Raw genomic sequence first — 22593 nt, forward strand, 5'->3', positions numbered from 1 at the left:
CAGCCAAGGTTTGAATTCTACCTCTTTATCTTCTAGCTCTGTGACTCTGAAAACTTACTCAAGCTTTCTGTGCCTTAATGTACTCATCAGTAAACGGAGGATAATAGCAATATCTACTTTATACTGGTATTATGAGAATTAAGACTTAATAGATATAAAGGACCTAAAAACTACTTAATACATAGGAAGTTCTTCATTAGTGATGGCTCTTGGAATTATTACTTCAGTATTACCATCATTACTCAATGTACGTTTGCAACTTTTCTTTGAAGATTGCCTTTGAAAGATGAGACACGTTCTTTTACATTTTCCTGATGATGTTGCATAAGCCATTTTTGAAATTTGAACTTATCTTTTCCTTTGAAACAGTGTCGATTGGAGCAAAGGAAATGAGGGAAGTAAGGAAACTTGGCAATGCCATATTTAATCAGCAGGAGACATGACACTTAAGGAAATATGTGTGTACAGTACAAATTCTACACACATGCATGAGTCCAATCTTCCTTCAAACAAAAGTTCAAAAATGGAGTGAGGGAGTAACTGATGAAGAAAAGCAGACAGGAGGTGGAGAAAAGAAAGAAGCGGAGAGAAATTCAAGAAAGAAAGAAAATAAGGGAGACTCAAAAAGAGTGTCAAGAAGTCTAGAATTCTGAATAAAACCTCTAAAATAAAGTAAATAAATAAATAAAGGATTTCTCTCCTTTTTACGATAGACTTTTTAGACTGAAGGTTTAGGTAGGACCCTTGACAGTGCTGTTAACACGCCTGGACTCTGACTCTGTCACACGGTAGCAAGTCCCTGCTCACTAGAAAATGGTGCTCATTTTCTATTCTGTTCTTTCACAGGCCTAGAAACAACAAGGTTTAAGGGAGCTCTTAAACTCAAGATATTCAAGCACTAGCTTGAGGCAGCAGTTTCTGCCTCCAGAGCTCCCTGCGGCCTGCAGGCCTGTGGCGAGAATTGGAGAGGCCCTCTCCGAATGAAAGATTAACCTACTCTGTTTTATTAGTCAAGTCCTTAAAACTGCACAAGGCACATTCACTAACACCAACTGATTAGATCATCAGAACCACTCTTTAAAATCTCTATTGTTATCCCAGTTTTATAGATTAGAAAACTGAGCTTCAAGGAGCTTAAGTGGCTTTCTTCAGGTCACAGAAGCCAGAAAGTGCAAGAGTCAAGTGTCAACACGGAATTCAAAGCTAATTGCTTTTTATTGTCAGCCCCAGTGGTTTTCCAACTGTGAAATGAAGAGACCTATGGTTCCTTTTGGAGCTTTAAGGAGTAGCACAGAGGTAAGGAGGTATCTGAGCAGACCACACTCTGCTCCTCCCAACCTCACCCCTTCTCCTGCTCCCCAGACAACTCTAATGATGGGTTTTAGACATCAGAGTTCCAAATGAGATATTTTCGTAACAAAATCATTTAACTGTTAATAATTCCTTTTTCAAAATTAATCAGGAAATGCCTTCCTAATACAGTCCCTCTGTATATGCCTAGTTCATTACCTATTTTCATTCTATACAATAATTCAAATTGAACTCTATTGTTCCATCCTTTGATATGTGATATGAACTATTATATTACATTACAGAATATCAGAATATTATATTATATTACAGAATAATCACCCACAACGAGAAGTTGGGTCAAGATCAATGCTGCTGAAAGTATGATCAGCAAACTGTTACTGAGTCTGAAATAAGAAACCTGTGCCAGCATGCATGTCTTGCCAGCACACTATAGTTGTTGAATAAAACTTAAATAGATGCCATATTATGACATTATTCATCTATCATGCAGTGGAGTATGTTTCATATTTAAATAAAAAGTACTGGAAATTATTACTCAATATGTTAAATTTGAATTTATAGTACTACTCTAGAACATACTATTTTTACTAAGGAAAAATCATAATTCCTTTGCTTTTTGTGAATCTTTTACTGATTTAAGTTACTCAAATTATCTTAATGAAAAATGTACTCGGTTACTTAAGACAAAGTGAATTTGGTACAGAATAGATAAACAGAATAGAGGGTCAGAAACAGACCTATAAATAACAGTCATCAGATTCATGACAAAGTTGACACTGTGTTACAGTGGAGAAAGGATTCTCTTTTCAATAAATGATGCATCATCCACCGGACTGCCCTCACATAAAGTAAAAAATTAATTCCGGACAGTTTACAGATCTAAATTTGACAGGTAAAAAAAAAAGCATTTAGAAAAAATAGAACATTTTCAAAATTTTCTTACACAAGACACACAAAAACAGTTAACTGTAAAAGAAAAATGTTAAATTGCACTACATTAAATTGAACAGCTCTATGCATTGGAAAGACAATATTAAGAGCATAAAAGGACAACTCAAAAGTGAGATAAGGTGTACAGATAATCCTTTTCAATAATTATGTTTTTTTTATATTTATACAGACAAATGACTTGGACACATAGACTTACTTCACAAAAGAGGTTAATCAAATAGCCAGTAAACATATGGAATAGTGCTTAACCTCATTAGTCATCAGAGCTACATGCCAACTGGAATGACTAAGATTATAGAGATAAAAATACCAAAATTGCAAGGAGCCACTGGAATTTTAATACATCACTGGTGAGACTTTTAATTGGCACAACCACTTGGAAAATTGTTAGTCAATATCTACTAAAACTAAGCATATGTATATCCTATGACCCAGTCCTACTGCTAGAATTATATCCTGATGTTCACTGTAAGACATGTGTGAGAATATTTATAGTTGCAGTATTTACAAAAGTCCCAAACTGAAAATAACCTAGAGGCCTAACAATAGAATAAATAAATAAGTTATGGCATATTCACACAATGGAATATTATAGAAAAATGAAAAAATATTACAGCATACATAATCTCACAAATAAAATAATTTGGATAAATCTCACAAATACAAATTTGAGCAACAGAAGCCACACACGAAAGAGCCCATGTTGTTTGATTCTAATTATATAAAATACACAAACAGTTAAATCTAATATACGTGGTAGAAGTCAGGAGAATGGTTATTTTTGGTGAGAGGGGGCTGAGTTAGTCACAGGAAGGATTCAGGTGAATGACTTCTAGGGTGCTTGATACAGAGATGTGTTCAAAAATTTACCAACATGTATCTTACAGTATATGCAATTTATGTATAATATGATTTAACCAAAAAATGTTGATGTATTTGATACCTATTGTATATAAGGCATCTTTAAAATGAGACATTAGAAGAAAAATATATATGTAAATGAACAGGAGTCCCGGTCTTCCAATAAAAGCCAAAACTGAGAAAGAGTGAACTCTTGTAAGTTGAATATAAAAGTCTACATGATCAGAAAATCATAAAATCGAACGATAGATTTACTTAGATTCAGCTCTATGGCCTCTTTCAACCCAGGATAACATTATTTGTGTTCTGACTTTGGAATGGAAAACATATTTATACAGTGCATTCCAAAGACCTTGCACAACAGAATAAACATAGTTTTGTAATTGACCGTATTCCTTGGTCTTTATCACAACAAAGTAAACTATCTGTGATGTCCTGGATGACCATTTAGCGATTCTTTTCACTTATAATTATCTTTATACACAAGATTTTCCACAGTATTGTTGGTGCCTATAAACAAAATTTGGATGTTAGAAACAGCATCTCATTTTAAAAAGTATGTTTGCTTCCTAATTGAAAAATTATATTGCTTTTGGCACAAAACTGAAAAGAAAAGCCATCAAATAAAATGTAGGTAGTGTTAAATGACTAAAGATTATAAAAAGCTTTTATAACAGGGAATCCCAAGCTGCACACTAGCTAAGATGCATTCAAAGAATGTGGCATTTTATAGTAAAGTGAGAGGAAAAGATATTATATTAAAGCAATTTATTTTCTTTTTTTTTTTTTGTCTTCACTCATCTGTTATAAATGCAGAAGACAATAGACTACAGGTGGCAGATGGTTATTTAATAGGCAAAAAAGTCAAAGCTAAACTATCCACTTCTGCAAAATACCTTTAGGTAAAAGAGAAAGCCTATCATCGCTGAGAATAATATTAAACTGCTCAATAGTCACCTTAAAAATGTGCTTTAATCATTATAGAATCTAATTGCAGTAACTGTTGATTTTTCTAACATTCTTGCAAGAGAGATTTCATAGAAGAATGAAGATAGTTCATATTTTTAACTAAGTCAGATAGAAAGCAGATATAAAAAGCCATAGCACCTTGGTTTCTTTCCCAAGTTTATACTGAGATAATAACAACAGTTATTACATAAGCACTTTTAAAGGAGGCACTCTGCTAACTAATATGAATTATCTCCCTTAATCGTTACAATAGAACCTCAAGGTCATGTGGTAGATAATCTCCCAGTGTGGCAGCCATCAATTCTTTCTCTCCCTGTACAGGCATGCTGCTCCTCACATCAATTGATAGAGTCTAATTCCCCTCTTCTATACCTGGGATGGTTTTGTGATGTCCTTTTGACAAACAGAACTGTGACCTTGTAGGATATAAGAAGCCTTAGGACTTCTCTCTGGAGCTTTTAGAAGCTTGGTCTTGGGATTCTTCTTCTCAGAACCCAGCCATTAGATTTTGAGAAGCTCAAGCCCGGAGCCAGACTCATGATCATGAAACCTGTGCTGTCACTATCTTGAACTTCCTAATAATTTTTAACAAGAAATTCCATACTTTCATTTTGCACTGTGTGGGTCCCATAAATTATGTACTGATCTTGCCCAAGCCATGAGGACAGGCTGAACACTGAACACCCAAATGACAGCCAGTGTCACCCGCCAACTACATCAGTGAGCTGCCCTGAATGTTCAGCTAGGGTGAGCATTTAAATGGCTGTAGTCCCAGTCAACATCTGACTACAACTGGCTGAGAGACCCCAAACGAGAACTGCCCACCTAAGCCCAGTCAATGCCCAAACCATGAGAAACAATACAATGTTGTTTTAAGACATTACATTTGGCATGGCTTGTTACCCAGCAACAGATAAGTAAGACAAGTAGGTACGATTATAACTCATTTCTTATTTATAATAAACCTCTGAAGGATTATATTATATATTATACTCACTTTTAGAAACAAATTCTCTTAGAGCACAGTTAAGACGTGGGAGAGCAATGAATCAAACTCAGGTGTTATCTAAACACATAGCTCAAGCTCTAGATTCCTATTCTTTACAACAAGCATCTAATATAAAACAATATTACATGATTTTTTCACTTAGTTTGATTTTTTTCTATTTTTGTTCCATTAGAATTTTTTTTCCAGGTTCCAACTCTAATTATTCTCTTTATAGATGATTCCAAATTGCCACCGATGAGATTTCAAGAGTAATGTGTCAGGTTGCACCTTCCAGTACCTCCTAATTTCCTCAAGAAGCTCCTAAACATTAATAACTGTAGATACTTCCATTTTAATGCTAACTTGTTATGCTAATGGTAATGCATTACTCATTCTCAGTGATGCATGTTCAACTTTTATGATTATGTCCTCTTCTATCCCCTGCAAGGTCATCATTAATTCCTAATTGCTCAAAATTATTTTCCCACACATACACACCCACAAGGCTCTTGTGATGGGAATTCATTTCTCAAAAGGGAATTTAAAACTGAGTCTCAGATGTTCAAAAACTGATGAACCAGGTAGTTGACCTGAATCAGCTAATTAAGCTGTAGGAAGTCACAAGGGAAAGAAAAAGCATGTCATTAGGTTCACTTTGCTGAAAAGTAACAATTTCAGGGATCCTGGGAAAGCAAAGAGATACCTTAAACAGAATTTCTTGAAATTTTGTTCCACTTTGGCTATGATCCAACATTTCTGTGTCTGGTATTAGCCTAAAGCACTTGAGTGAGACACTTAATAAACCACTTCTTTATTGAACTTGTTAATTAACTATAAGCCTGAAACTGAATTCTGAATTATTCTTTTGTTTGGGTTCAAATTGTTTTAAATTAAGTTGGATGAATGTTACAAAGGAAAAAAAAATTTAGAAAATAATTTTACTTCTAACCGAGACTCTTCAGATTGTATAATTCATGCTGGAAATGTGTCTATATTCAAACACACAGCCCAATCCGCAAGGCAAACATATATACATACGTACAAGGCATACATATATATATATATCCACTCACACTTGTATATATGTATAGCTTTCTAAAGAACAACCAGAAATCTGTAATCATAATTTTTATATTAACATTTAGTTAAGAGGTAAAATATTGGGTACCTTTCTGTGCAGCTAAAAATTAATTATTATAATTTTTTTATTGGCTGAGCACTACATTCCAGGCTCCTTAGTATCTTTTATACAATTATCCTTGACAGAAAGTAAAATAGCAACCTCCAAAAAACTCCTAATCTGCCTTATTTTCCTCTCAAGTAAACATACATTTTAAAATAAAAGGACATCATAACATTTTATTTTTCCTGTGGTCTCATTAAATGCTGAAAATTTTAAATCACATTAAATAGTTTTATTAAAAATAATTTATTAGTTTTCTGTCACAGATTTAAAAAATAGAGAATAATAAACATATTTTAAACTTTTTTGATCATAAGGAGAGGTCAGCATTTTGTCATTTTTGTATTGTGTAATATGATAATATACTGAAAGGCTTGGAGATATGTAGATTACAACTGATAACACTTCTGGAATGAGTGAATAAATGAATTAATGAGTGAATGAAGGAGTGAACAAACCTGATTACAAACAAAGGAATTTCGTAATTCTTACTCCCTTTCCTTCTTCTCTCAGTACTACTAAGAAAACAGCTGGCCCCTCATTAGAACCATGAAATTAGAAGGTAACTTTTCACTGACAAACGTAAAACTAAAAAAAAAAAAAAAAAAAAACATTTTTTTGTGTGTGTTACATAAAATGATAAAAATGTAAACAAGTGACTATCTAATTTTAACTCAACATTAAAACTTTTTGATATATGGACCGTAAACTTCATGGAGGAAGCTGTATTTGCTTGCTTAATATTTGCTGATTACATAAACAAATTATTGAGCTTTATTTTATTGCTATAGCATATTTTTTCTTAAAAATTCAAAATACTGTTCCAACTATCAAAGTCCAAAAAGGAGTTTTCAGAATGTCGTGTGTTTCTGTTCTATTTCCAATTTATCACTGACATTTTTTTAGCCACTATATATAGTAATCAGTCTCAAATATTTTTTAGAAGAAATCATTATAGATTATTTAAAACATTGCTTTTGGGAAAAGTAGCAAATTGAGGTGTTTTCGCCTTTTTGTCTCGATGTATCACTTTATCCAATTGTTTTAGTTACCTATCACTGCATAACAAATCACCCCAAACTTAATGACTTATAATTACAATAATGATTTATTGTCTCTAGCAGTTACTGCAGGTCAGCAATTCAGAAACAAATCAGCGTCCCTGAAGTGGCAGTCTGAAGTTAGTTGGGGCTACTGTCATCTGATGGCTTATCTGGGGCTGATAGATCCACTTCAAAGGTGTTTTAATCTCGAGACTGCCATGTTGGTTCCTCTCCATGTGAGTTACTTTGGTGTCTCCATGATATGGCAACTGGCTCACCCCAGAGTAAGTGATGCGAAAAACCAAGAAAGAAGCTAAAACCAATGACTCGTATAACCCAGCCTTGAACGTTTTGTGCCATCACTTCTGCAGCATTCTATTGGTCACTCAAGTCAGGCCTGACTCAATGTGTATAAAAAGATGGGCATGAATACTCAGAGAAAAGAATCTTTAGAGAAGATCTTGGAGACTGGCCACCTGACCAAATTTATATATAAAAATATAACATAAAATCATGTAAGTGTTTAAATGGTTTGAACTATGACCAAAAGCATTTTCTATTAATTCCAGTGAAAGCTTTTTCATCTGCATTTCCACATACCTTGCCACTTTGGGCTATAAGTTTAATAGTCTTAAAAGGTGTCTCATGAACTTTTAGTTTCATAGTGTTGGTATAACAATGTCATCATATTAATGTGTTAGTTGCAGTTGCCTTATTTTCATTTCTTCCCTCATTGATTTGATTCCAATAAATTTACATCTGACATATACAAAATAATAAAACCATAGAAAATTTATTGAAATTATTTGAGTATGAATAAGGCTATTTCTCTTTAAAGTGCTTTGCCCAAATTGTTTCCACTTAACCTTTGGAACAGAGCATGGAGAGCCTAAGCTCATAAACTAATTTCGTAGAAAGAAAAGGCAAATCCAACATAGAGAAAGCGATGGAATACAGAAGTGAAACTCAGAGGAGAATCCTAAATTATGGGAGTCTGGGTGGATGAAGCAGCAGAAGGGAGCTGGACTACGTGGGAGGAAACACTGTAGCTTTAGCACTTTACTGCTGGACATCTTCTCTAAAAGAGAAGCCCATCCTCGGCCCACCTCAGGAGGCATAAATGGACTGCCTTGAGTCCAGTCTCTGAATAGTGGTCATGTTTGTGGGCTTGACGTTTCAATAATATTTTGAAATGAAAATGTCGATGTTACCTAGTTTTACTTTGTCATGAACATCATTAAATATATTATTCTATCTCATATGCTACACTAATTTGTTCCACTTTATTCCAAAGACATGGATCCGCATTTTCTAAAACAAATCCTACGTGCTGCCTTGGGGAATTGCTGTCAAAAACCTTCAGAAATTTAATTGGATGAAAAATATGACGTTATTATCTATCAGGTTTAGAAAAATATTTTTTTTTCCCTTGGGAATTCTTTATGTTGTAGTGGAAAAGACTCAGACTTTGAGAAAATATTTGAATGCTGAGTCCCCAGCCACTAGCAACCATGGCCTGGCTACTTACACGTTCTTTGCCTTCATTGCCTCATACATCAAATAGGAATAATAACTAGTCCCTAGAATTCTTATGAAGATTCAATGTGATAGCAGTTATAAAGTGCCTCACATAGTAGATTCCTATTAAATTTTTGTTTCCTTCTCTCGTTTGCTTTTATTTGTTCCCAATATGTAACACTATTTTCTGATAATATCAAATCAATTTGCTGGCAGTCAGTATTTAATTCTTCAGTGAAAGATTTTTCTAAAGTCTACGTTCACATATTTTGCTCATAACCTTTCTTTTTCTTTGAAGGAGCAGAGCCAGTAGTACTTCCTCATCCATGTTATGTCCAATCCCTTTCAGGAAATATTTTTGATTTTTTTCATCATCATCGGTTTTCAGATAATCCTTAATATAAGTTTCAACAGCTTGTCAAAAATGTTTTGTCCTGTTAATTATTGACCATTTTTTAGGGTTATTTGTTTATTTTACATGAAGTAAGACTGAATTCTTATCTGATAAAACTGTCTTTAATATTTTCACTTTCCATTTCTCTGCATTTTTCCTATATGTTAAAAAAAAAATCAATAGAGTGTGAGTGTAATGTAGTAAAGGAGAACAAAAAATCCTGTTTATTTAGGTTTTTTAATATCTTAGCACTTGCTACTACCATTTCTGAGATTATTTTTCAACAACTCTATTATTCATTATTTGCATGTCCTAATAAATAGATCTAAAACACAATTACTTTCCTCCTTCTATAAACCTTCCAAATTCAAAAGTGAGACTTGTTTTCTGATCCGTTATTATGCACATGTTAAATATCATTATCAATTTATTTGTCCAATTTCCAGTTACTATTTTCCTCCTACAGTTTTCATCAATGGAGTTTTAATGTGAAAATTCAGATATTAATGTACAAGTGCCACTACATTATTTTGTGTGTGTGTGTGAGAATGTGATGCATGTATGACCTACCTCTTCTTCTCTAATGTGTTATATTAGATATAAATGTGTTTCCCATGGTAAAGCAGCTCACAATGTCAATTCTATGAAAGTGCAAGTTGTTATTGGAAAATTCCCATACCCATTTTAGATCTAATGTTTTCCTCTGTTTTAGTAGGTTTTTATTTTTAACTTCTACCAAATGACATTTGTATATCCTATAGCAATATTCTAGTTTAATTGATATTTAAATAATAAATTACAAATCAAATTTATTTAAGTTCTTGATTAGAGAAAATAGAAAAACTTCATTAATTTTCTTTACTACTTTTTTATTTAAAACATGTTGCACCATTTACTAACTCTAGGTCTTTGACCTAATATGGGTTATAAAGTCTATGTTACTCATTTTGGTTAGTGGCCATGCTTTTTATTTACTAAAACTCAGCCTCACTGGAAAAATTTTAGAAATATTAATATTTTACCATAATTGCAGAAGTGATGCTATGAGTTGAATTCTGTTCCCCCAAAAAAGATTAAGTTGAAGTCCCAACCCCAATAACACAGAATGTGACTTTATTTGTAAACAGGGTCTTTGCAGTTATAATCAAGTAAAAATGAGGTCATTAGGATAGACTCTAATAGAATATGACAGATGTTTTTATAAAAAAATTAAAATGTGGACACAGACAGAGACATATACAGTGGGAGACTTTGTAAAGAGACACAGGGAGGATGCCGTGTGAACACTGGTTATGCTGCCACAACCAAGGGCCATCTGGGGCTACCAGAAGCTGAAATGGCAAAGAAGGATTCTGCCTTTACAGGCTTCAGAGGCCCAGCCAACACCTTGATTTAGGACTTGTAGCCTCCATAACTGTGAAAATACACTTGTGTGTTGTTCTTAATCATTTACTTTTTGGCAGTTCACTATGGCAGCCCTAAGAAACTAATATAAATGAGAAACTAACCACTGTTTTAATTCACCAGATATGCATTACATGGACTGTGACTATGCAAAGACAGCTTTGAAGGATTTACTTATTTTATAAAACATTAATGACTGCAATAGATATTTGATTTATACCCTAAAATTTTATGGAATTCCTATTAAAGCAGAAATCAACTCCTGTGTGACTAGCCAGGACCATATGCTTTATGAGGGCAGTCCTTTACCTGTCTGACTCATGCTACATCCACAGCCTAACACCTTATAGACAGAGAAAAGGAACTTAGATGATAGAATAACAGATCTCTTACTTGAATCCCATACCAGCTCTCAACTAATTCCCTTTTCAGTGTCCCATTCATCCACTTACCCAGGCAAGAAACTATGAACCATTACTGACTTCCTCTTCTTCTCCCACTCTCAACATATTTATCAATAAGCAACTCTTCCTGCTTTTACTTCCAGACTTCAATTTTGTGAATCTATGTACTCTTTTCTCCATTAACACAATGCTTGTTCAGGCCACTCTTCTTGTTCATTTGCTTTCCTCCTAAATCCTTCTAACTATTCGCTGTGCTTCTAACTATTCTCCTAGAATCAACTCACCAAATTAAAACAATATTAATAACTGTTGTGGATTATGTCCCCCAAAAAGATATGTTTAAGTCCTGACTTCCAACACCTGTGAATGTGATCTTATTTGAAAATAATCAAGTTAATACAAGGTCACACTGGATTAGAGTGGGTCCTAACTCAACAACTGGTGTCCTTACATGAAGTGGGAAATTTAGACATAGAGACAAAGGGTGAGAATGCTGTGTGATGATGGAGGCAGAGATTGGATGCATCTAGAAGCTGAGGGACACTGAAGATTGCCAGCAATCATCGAAGCTAGGAAGAGGCAAGGAAGTATCCTCACTGGAGCCTTCAATGAGAGCCTGGTCCTGCCTGCTGACATCTTGATGTCAGATTTTGAGCCTCCAGAACTGAGAATATATTTTTGTTTTTTTAAGCACCCCAGTTTGTAGTTATCTGCTAGACCAGCCCTAGGAAACTAATATAATATGCAACAACAAAAAATCAATCAAGGCACTCAGTTGCTCAACATTTTTCTTTAACAATCTTCTTAGTATAGAGTACATATTCTTTTATGAAGCCTAAAGAACTGCATGTGATCTGGATCCTACCCAACTCTAGATTAATCTCTTGACAACTTGTTTCCCAATTTGCCACATTTCAGAGATACATGACTTATTCACTCTCTTCCAGTTTGCTTCTGCTTCCAGGCCCTCATATATGCTGCTACTTCTGCTTGAACATTCCCCTATCTCCTCCTGCCCAACGCCAATAATATGACTGCCCCTTATATTTTCTTATTTCACAGCCCCATCTGGTTAGGGGGCCTCTTAAGACATCTAAACTAGTTTAGATTCCCCTGATGTATGACAGTATAGTACAATACTTATTCTAAGTATTAGATTAATTTTTTTAAATTTTCTAAACTGTAGTTTCCCTGAGAGTAGTAACAGTAACTTTCCTGTGTTTTCCACTATATTTTCTGTATTCAGTATAATGCTTTGCCCATTACTATGATTATCCTACTACCTCTACCTGATCATTACTGCTACTAATAAAGAGCTAACAATTACTGAGCACTTATTTGTACCAGGATTATTGTAAATACTTTTTTTAAAAAGTTACATCATTTAATTCTCTTATCTAGTAGTGATCAGATAAGAATCATTATTTCTAAGGTGTAGATGGGAAAAGTGAATTTTAGAGTGGTTGAAGTACTAACACAAGGTCAAACTGCTCTGAAAGGATAGAATGAGATCTCATTCTAGTTGTTTCTAAATTCAAAAGGCCATATTCTTAATGATTTGCTCAGTAAATATTTGTTGATATTCCAGCAGAGAGAGAAACATAAATAAAGGCCAGGTGTTGAAATTAACATAACTGTGTTTGAGGAAAAATGAGACAAAGGTTCAACTTTTAGTGATAAAATGAAAAGGGAGATGTTGTGTATGTAAAGACCAGATTAAGAAACAAATGTGAAGAAGATAATTGAGACTGTGTGATTAGGTGGGAAGTGGTTTCTAGAAAGGTAAGACAGGCAGAAGCAAAAGTTCATTAATTGGTAGGTCAAATAGGGCACTATCCCCTCCAAAGATGCCAAACCATAAAAACACTGCTGAATTAACAGAATATAAATTGATTCTGTCCCATCAAATATACAGCACCCCATGACAATTTTAAAAAAAAGAAAACTTTCAAACTTATTTGGGGAGGCACAAGGGTGGAGTAATGTGTTATAACATGTATATACTGAAATTTTGTGATATAACTACTTAAATTTGGTAACTGCCATTAGCTAAGTTTCAGAAAACAAATAATATGGAATGTACCAAGAATGAAGAATTCATTTTATTTTCTATACTTTAAATCATTAAGTAAGATTTCCAAGAAAATGTTTACTTTGGAAGGTTTCAGGAAAGGGGGGCGGGTCAGTTAGCTCAGTTGGTTAGAGCACAGCCTTAGAAAACCAAGGTTGTGGATTTGGATCCCCGTACCGGCTAGCTTCCAAAAAAAAAAAAATAGTTGGAGGAGAAATTCATGTAACAACATATCGCTCATTTCTTTTTACGGAATATAGATGTTGCTTTGAGCAGAGAAAGGGAATTAGTAAATGAATCTTTTTCTGTATATGCTCCTTTAATAACTTGAAATGAGTTTGCTGCCCACTCCCAAATCATTAATGTTGATAATATATTTAAAGTGTATTTGCTGCAGGAATTGCTAAATGCCCAGCCAACCCAAGAAGTGCATATGACCCACTCAAGCTTTGGTGGGAGGAAGAAATAGCTTCTGATAATCTTTGAAGCAAAAAGAGAAAGTCATAGTAGCTTCAAATTTGGGACCTGAAACTTGGTAATTGAGAGATGATTTTATAGTAAAAAGGAAATGAAGAGAGAACTGACTTACAGCAGAGTATGATGACTTATTCCTTAGACATTTTGGGTCCATCAAAAAATAAAGAAATAGTGGAATTACAGATGTATTAAAACACCTGGAGTTTTTAGGTTAATAAATGTTCACAGGAATCATAGAAATGTATCCTGTTCTTCAGGGAAGTGTTGAGAAAAACATACACAATGGAGGACTTGACTCAACTTTGGATAAGTCCACAGTTAGAGTCTAATAATAAAAAGATGAGGGAAAGCAAACAGAGAGAGTACAAAGAGAAGAATAAAGCATAATCAAAGTAAGAGGAAGTTTAAAGAAAAAACGGTCACCAGTAGCAAATATCAAAAAAGTGGCCAAGATTGAAGGAAGGTCAGCAATCAGGTCTTAGATTGAGCACACGTTGGTGTTTTTTTGGAAAGTAGTTTTGAGACAATGGTAAGAATTGAAACCGGCAAGCAGTGGAATAAGCAGAAAATGACCAAAGAGAAACTGGGCAGTGTGGATATGGACAACATGTTCTGGAATGTTCTGATGGAGGCAAGGCTGATTTGGTTGATGCTTCCTCTATGGGTATTCTTGTGTGTACTCCAGCAGGTCTACACAGGTGAAATTGACACATACTGGATGGGAAATAAGTGCTCATCATTATGCCAGAATCTTCGAAAAAAAGAGAGTAGTATAGGATACTGGTCCCAAATACTTGCAAAATGGGTAAAAAATCAAAGCGTAATGGTGTGCAGACATAAATTCAAGAATGAGTTAAATATAAAATCAAAACATCACATTGTACCCCACAAATATAGACAACTATTATTTGTCAATTAAAAAAATAAATATATATTTTTAAATGAGTTAAATGTAAACCCACAGGAGATGTAAACGCAATTTTTAAAAAGTTATAGGAAACTGTCAAACAGAGATGTTATGACAAGCTCAAAGTGCTCAAACACAATTGACTGGTGCAGCTTAAAAAGGCCTCACAGTATAAAATGGATCTTAACTGAGACTATCCAGGTAGCTAAAATGTGGAGAGGAGACAAAAGAAAAAGTATTCCCAAAAGTAGCAAAGGTGGGAATAAAGGCAAGGAAACAAGAAATACAGACAATGTGAGAGGTGGGGAGATGTTATCTATATTAGTGGAAAGGACAGACTAATGGGAATCACCTTACAATGGAATCAGGAAAACATACTACAAAGAGATGAAGTACTTTCAGAAGAAAGGATGACAAACAATTAAGGAAAAGCTGGAAGAATTATAAATAGATTGAAGGGGCCCAAACTTAACCTCTGATTAAATTGAGATGTATAGAAATGGTGATTAGATGTGGTAGAAAAGTTTACTAGAGATCATGTATATTCTGTCCTGGCTGAAAAGATATCTGGATGGTTTAATTAAAGAAGGACCACAGTACTGGTAGTCAAACATCAATATCCATACAGACCTCTCAGGATTCTTGCTAAAATACAGATTCTGGACCCCAACCACAGATATTCTGATTTAGTAGGTAGGTGCCCAAGAATCTTCACTTTTAAGAGCACCCTAGATAATTATTGCCCAGGTGATAGAGGTAGTCTCTTTTCTACACTTTAGAAATACTAAACTAGAGAGTCCAGAGAAAATTAAAAAAAAAAAAAAAAGATAATAAAGACTCACTTTAAAAGATAGAGCTTAATTCCAGTGAAAAGATTAAAGGAGTTAACTTCAGTTTATAGCAAAGAAGGCAAAAGGGTGATTTAATAAGTGTCTCCATGTGTATTAAGTGCATATATAAGAGGATAACTGAGCAATTTTTCTCCATTTCCATTGTTGTCTACACAAGAGGAAATTGACTTGGATTAAAGTAAAAGCTCATTTACAAGGAAAGATTTCTGGGCTTAAATAATGATTATAGTCTAGAACTGTCATGAAGGGCATTTTGGAGAGTCTACATCCTTGTTTTGTTTTGTTTGGCTAAATAATAATTTAAAAAAATAAAATCTATCAATCTTGGCTATTTGTGGGTGTGTCCCATCACCAATTTTGGAAATAAGGTTATTGACCATAGGATATTTCGAAGTCTCTCCCAGCTCCATGATAGCAAAATTTAATAAGGATATATTGCTCTTTGAGTAGGCTATGCAAGAGTCATTAACTGTGACTAATATGCCATCCTCAAGATGTGCCAGAGCAGCCTCATTAATCACGTCAAATTGCTGCTAAAGACATTATGTATATGAATGTGTGTGTGAGTGTATGCATGAGTGTGTGTGTTTGTGTGTGCAGCCATTTATTAAACTCCTTTGGAGTTATGGAATAAAGACAATGACTTCATTGAGCCCTGTCCATTGTTGACTTTTTCTCCCTTTTCCTCCAACTCTTACAGACTGGTCCAGCATCCAGTCAGCTGTTCTCCCCCGCCTGCATTTGTAAATGCTGAGCAGTACAGAGCTGTTTAAGCAAACAGAGGGTGAAATTCCACCTGGTTCTCTCTGCCGGCTACAGTGAGAAAGAAGAAGTTTGGTTTCTGCAGCCCTCCCATGCTGTGACAAGCCATTAAAAAAGACTGGCTAAAGTGCCTACAGATGTTGTGTGAAATAGCCAGTATGTTTTCCACCTGTCTGTATTTGCCTAAGGGGTCAGGGACAATCAAATTAAAGCAATATGCAAGATGTGACAGATGTTTATCCTATTGAGATAAATCTGAGCAAGTTGCAGAAAGGTAGAATAAATGTAAGACATAAAACAAAACACAGAAAACACTTTAAAGGGTGTCCTGAGAATAACAACATTTCAAAATAAAATTCCATTACTTGATGCCCTTCCCTTCTAATTAGACCCGTAATTGGACACTTTATAGTACCTAGTGGAAGCATAATTAGTCATTCTTTTTATAGCAGTGTAATTTGTTGGGAGTTAGGTTGTTGTAGTTGAAGAAGGGTCATTTTGGAGATTTTTTTATCTTTTTCAGGCAACAGGTAATGACATGGTGCATTGCTCATTTTGTTGCAAAAACCTGGATGAGTGTTTCTCCATCAAATTAATGTCCTAAGATCTATCCCATGTTTCTCTCAGAATAGATGATAGCATCATCCGCTATCTCTGAGCCTAATGCAAGGTAATGAAATGGCCTTTCAATAACTTATTGACTGGAACATTGCTAACATGTCAAGATCAGGGAAAGGGGAGTTAGATGTGGCATTATGATTATATATGTCTTGAAACAAAACACTAATATGGGGCATTTTTCCTTTGTGTCACACTGGCTAGACATCTCTGGTCAAATAGACAATATATATTCCTTGGCAAAGTTCTTTTTTGATCTTTATCTTTCTTTTCCTATCTTAAAATACTTTATGTTCTGAAATCTCAGCAACTGCCTCTGAAAATTATTAGAGTTAAAAAATATGAGTTGGCCAGTAAAAGCATAAAACTAATCAACCATTGGACATTAACTCTTTTGAAGGTTGTAAAATCTTACAAGACATGATGAAATAGCATTCATTGCCTTTTGTGGAAAGAATAATCTGTTCCAATTCAAGTCATTTGTAAATACTTTCAGGGACATAATAGAAGGGTTCTGTGTTCTTCACTGTAAGGTAAAAGCCTATAATGGTTACTGGTGTATATTGTTCCCTGATTTCATTGTCATAACTTGACACATGGGTCTCTAAATACAGCCAATCCACTGCTGCTCTCAGCGGCTGCCAACCGCAAGTTGATTTAGATGGCAACCTATGTGGCTGTAGTGAAGGCCAATGGGAATTACATAAGCCATTTTTCTTTCTCTGCTGAGGTTTCCAAACTCTCAATCACAAGGCAAGTCAAGCACAGTAACCTAATTGAGATTTGGATTCCTGCTCCGTGTTGCAGCTCCCCTCCTGACTAACAGAGAAGGAATATTTACTGTGGACGTTGGACATTTTGTTGGAGTCATCCAACGCTGAGCAGTATTTAAGCATCGCTGGTATTTAAGTGGTCTTTCTGAAGAAAACAGCAATACTTTAAAAATTGACCTAGTCAATCTGTGATTTATCAACATGTTTGTTGATTGCTTCTTGTTTATTAGGCACTATACTACAGTTAAGTTTTCTCCTTCCTCACCTCAAATTCTGCCTGTTGCAGGGAATATAAAACTGGAATTACTTTATCAATGGTGATTTGAAAAGCACAGCATTTTATTCTCTCTCTCCTGCAATCCCAAAAGAAGAGAATGTACGTGGAAGATTCCAAGCATCAAGTGTCCCCTTGTATTATTAGTGAACATCATGAGCATTTTGGGAAGCAGATAGGTGACCAATAAAAAAAGAAAGAAAGAAAGAAAGAAAACACAGAGATGCTAAGAGAAATGATTGTTCCTCATTCCATCAAGCAGGTCTGTCAGTCACACGGCATATAGGAAAATGTGCCGGCCAACACAAATAAAACAGATGGACTAATTTAATAAGTACTAATAAACTAACTCAGGTGGAAATTTTAGTTAGATTGCACTGATATGTATACACTAACAATAGGTTAATTTCTAATGCAGTTCAGGCATTAGGAAATTCCTTGGCTAGTAAAATTAAATTATTTGTGTGTTTTATGTGTTATTCACATTTGAAAGAACACCAAAGCCTCAAAATACATTTTAGAAAGATTGGGAAATTATCTTTTCTCCCTATTAAAAAGAAAAAAAAAAACTATTGAGATTTCTGGAATCATTTAATCTATATTAATAGGCTGTTTCACTCACCATTTAGACCAAAACATATTTTTAAATTGTATTTTTATGTATATGAATTTTGAGTATTTTTTACTGTATAATTAATTGGGTATTTACTTACACTATTACTTACACTTACATGTATCTTGTATACTTACACTATTAAGAGGAAGAATCCTTAAGATTCAGTGTGGACATATTATGTAGCTGGAGTTTAGATGATCTGTGTGAAACTAGAAATCAATTTGTATACTGTAACATGCAGATACTTCATACAATTATACTTCATGGAATTATAGACTTTCATACCTCAAAGAGATCTTAAGGATCATTTTTAAAAGTGCAATATATGCTCAATAAAAATTTGTGGAATAAGAGGATTCAAACGTATTCAACAGAAGAAGTTAGAGATCTATACAGTCATATAAAATACAGAATTAAGTTGAAATACAATTATCCTTGAATACAAAAGTAATAAAATATTTTTCATTATATAATTTGTTGGGCTTACATCATCCCCCACTGCTTGCCTACCCGCCCTCATCCTTCGACTTTCAGACAAAGCATAGAGTCATATCAAAATGTTCTTGAATGGGAAGGTTAGAATTTTTTTCAACTTAATAGTCATTTTTTTTAATTATTGAAGAAATTTTTTTTTAAAATTTTTTTCATGGGGGAGAGAGGGAAGGTAGTAGATTTAAAACAAACTTCAAGCAAAATAGGCAAGATATAAGTAAAATGTATTTGTAGCTTGTAAATAAAGGTGACAGCAAGGTGTTCTTCTTAAACATGGAAATAATATAGATAAAATGCATGCTAATAGCTTTACTTTACAAATCAGAGATATGTGTTATCAACTTAAACAGATTCTCAAAGGCATGACTAGACATGACTGGAACCTGATGGGTAATATTTAAATATCTAAAGAGAGAATGTGCTCAATTTTGTTCTCTTTTGTTTGGCTTGCATATACAAAAACAAACAAACAAACAAAAAACACAAACAAACCTGCTCTCAGTGCCCTGTTTGCAGAGTTCATAAGAAGAGGTCCCTGAATCGATTGACCCCTACGGCCAGTGTGCTAGATCAGTGCTTAACAGCTGAGAAGCAGGGAACTTGAGGCCAGGGGCTCTCAACCTTACCAAATCCAGCAGTTGATTTTTGTTAATAAATTTTGTCCTATAACATAACTAAAAGTGAAACTTTTACCTAGAATTGTGGCCATTAGATGTTGGGAAGGGGAGAGAAGAGGGGGCATAGGGAAAGGTTGGTTAATGGATACAAAAATTACAGCTAGATAGTAAAAATAAGTCTAATTGGTATATTGTAGTCATAGGCTATAATCATTTATTGCATGTTCTCAAATGGCTAGAAGAGAGGAGCTCAAATGTTCTCATTACAAAGAAATGATAAATTTTTGCAATGATGAGTATGAAATTACTCTGATTTGATCACCACACATTGTACACATGTATTGAAATATAACTCTATACTCCATAAATACGTACAATGAAGACATCAATTAAAAAATAAATTTTAAAAAGCTACTCTACATTATATTTATATACATGTACGCATGTAATAGTCTACAAAATAAAGAGAAATTATTAATATAAAATACTCAGCTGTGACTACATCAGAAGATTTTATGAAGTTGACCGATGCTGGCACGTACTTCAGATGAATAAGTCTGAGTTTAAGAGACGTAAATCCAGGACCCACTTCATATATGAAGGACAAGAAAATGAAAGATCTGCATACAGTTGAGCACTAAAAGACAAACTAGTATTAGGATAAGTGATAACAGAGTGGACTTATTTGTGTATAAGAGAAAATTTAAATAACATTAATTGAAGTAGGGAGAATATGCCGAGACAAATTACAAGCTGTTATTATGTAGAAAATGTGGCAACAGGATATTCTCTTTTGAAACCCACCTCATATAGTCAACATCTTATACTTTGGTAACCACAACTTTCAGTAGATGATCCAAAATAGAAGGAGAATTAATTGAAGAGCAACAACAACAACAGAAACAAAAACAATAATACGGGAGGTTATAGGAAAGTTGTGGATGGATGTGAAGTAGAGATAGAATAAAAGCCAGAAACAGTAGGAAAAGAAAGATTAGGAATAGATAGATTCTGACCTAGATGAATCTACCAGGTTATACATTAGTCTAATCCATATGTTTTCCTTCAAACATCTATAACAGAAACCTAAAAAAAAAAAAATCTAGCATGCAGTCACTTTAAAGTACTGAAAATGATTAAGAAGTTAAACTTCCATAAATAATATCATAAGAAATTATAAAATATACTTTAAATAAGCTATTCTATTGATACAATTAGAGAAAAGACTGGCCTTGCTAATATAAAAGTCATTGTACAGTTATATATTATTCATAATTTTATACCTATTTTGGTTTTATAATTTTACGTATTTAAAAATGAAAAATCTCCCAGGGATTTTTTTTTTTTTTAAATACAGAAACAAGGTCTTCAGGGAAGCTACAAATTGAAGTGAACGAGCACATGGAAATTGCTTTGTTACAGCCTGGGAATACTTCCCTAAATGTCCTAAATGTGCAACAGAGTAACCCAGGTGTCCACCAGTTGTGGTGATAAAAATCTTGCTGTTACATTACTTCTAGGCAGTTTGAAAATATACGAGTGCAAATAGAAATAGCAATTAAAAAATATGGAAGACCATTAGCCTAACACACAAAACTGGCAGAGAAAAAAATCATTTGCTGCCACACACAAAAAAATAAAAATAATTGAATGCTTCAGATTTTAGTTGTCAACACTCACTAAGGCTATTTAATAAAAAGCATGAGTCTACAAAGCAGAGGACCAAGTGACAGCAAACAATTGTGTGTGAGGGATGTAGCCAACAACGCAGAACTATGGAGAGGAATAGCTAGATCCTCATTCACTTTTTTTTTATATTTAAGACTTTAAAAAAATTTTAACAATTTACAGTTTTTGAAGCTCAATGTTCTGGATGTCTTTGTACTTGGACAGACATAATATAAGTTTCAGAAATTATTTAGAGTTTCTTGACAAAGTGTACAAATCAGAAAAATAAATTTTGATGTTTCTCCAGTTATTAAGGGAGCAAAAATATTTTTAGAGTCAGAATAAAAAATTATTGCAAATTTTTATGATATAATTTTATTTTTATGGCCCAAAAGAAGAAAAGGTTGATATCAGGTACTCTGTTTCAGATCTGGATGTTTGAGCAATTTAATGCATAGAACAAGAAGCTCAAGGAGAACAGAGATCATGTCTGTCATGTCTTTGGAAGTTACATAACAGGTACCTAATATATACAGTTTTGGATTAATAATTAGGACATGTGAAAACCTTACAACTAACTACAGTGAATTATTTTAACTTCTTTCCTTTTAAAAATACTCTCAGGGTAGTCTCATATTGCAATTTCTGTATTTATTTTTATTTGGAAAATGCAAAAGATATTTATATCAGAACTTAGGTCATATATTTTTTTAAATTATGAATTTGCATATTCATATCATAACACTGTGAGTTTATTGATTGAACCCTTATTTTTGGTTGATTTTATGTTGTTAGAATACACACACTAGGTAATTTATAATAAAAAAAAAATTTATCTGGCTGACAGTTCTGTAGGCTGGGAGGTCCAAGAACATGGTGCCAGCATCTTCTAAGAGCTTTTGTGCTCTGTCATCTCATGGATGAAGGTGGTTGGGCAAGAGAGGGTGAGATAGCAGAGGGCAAAAGGGGTCCAGACTTGCTTTTATCAGAAACCCACTCCAGACATAATAACATTAATCACTGGCCCTCATGGCCTAATTGCCCCTTAACAGTACCACCTCTAAATACCATCACATTGCAGATTAAATTTCTGACACGTAAGTTTTGGGGGACACTTTTAAACCATAGCACTATTCTCACTGAGGAATGTAAGTACAAGTCTAATGATTCTGTCTTTTTCCTTTAATGTTTCCTATATCCTCTTGCCTGGAGAATAATGTGAGGCCTAGAAGTATAGCAGCTTTCTTGTGACATGAGGCAAGAAGATGTGTATGAGGAGGGCTAAGAAAGATCCTGGGTCCCTTTTGGCATAACTAAGAGACTGTGCCAGCTTTGGAGTGAAGACCTCCAGATTTGTTGTTATATTAGACTAATTGTCCAGTATTTTAAGCCATTATTTGTAAGGTTTCCATCATGTTCAGCTGAAACAATACCTAAC

The sequence above is a fragment of the Cynocephalus volans genome, chromosome 1, assembly GCF_027409185.1.
Source record: "Cynocephalus volans isolate mCynVol1 chromosome 1, mCynVol1.pri, whole genome shotgun sequence".
NCBI lineage: Eukaryota > Metazoa > Chordata > Mammalia > Dermoptera > Cynocephalidae > Cynocephalus > Cynocephalus volans.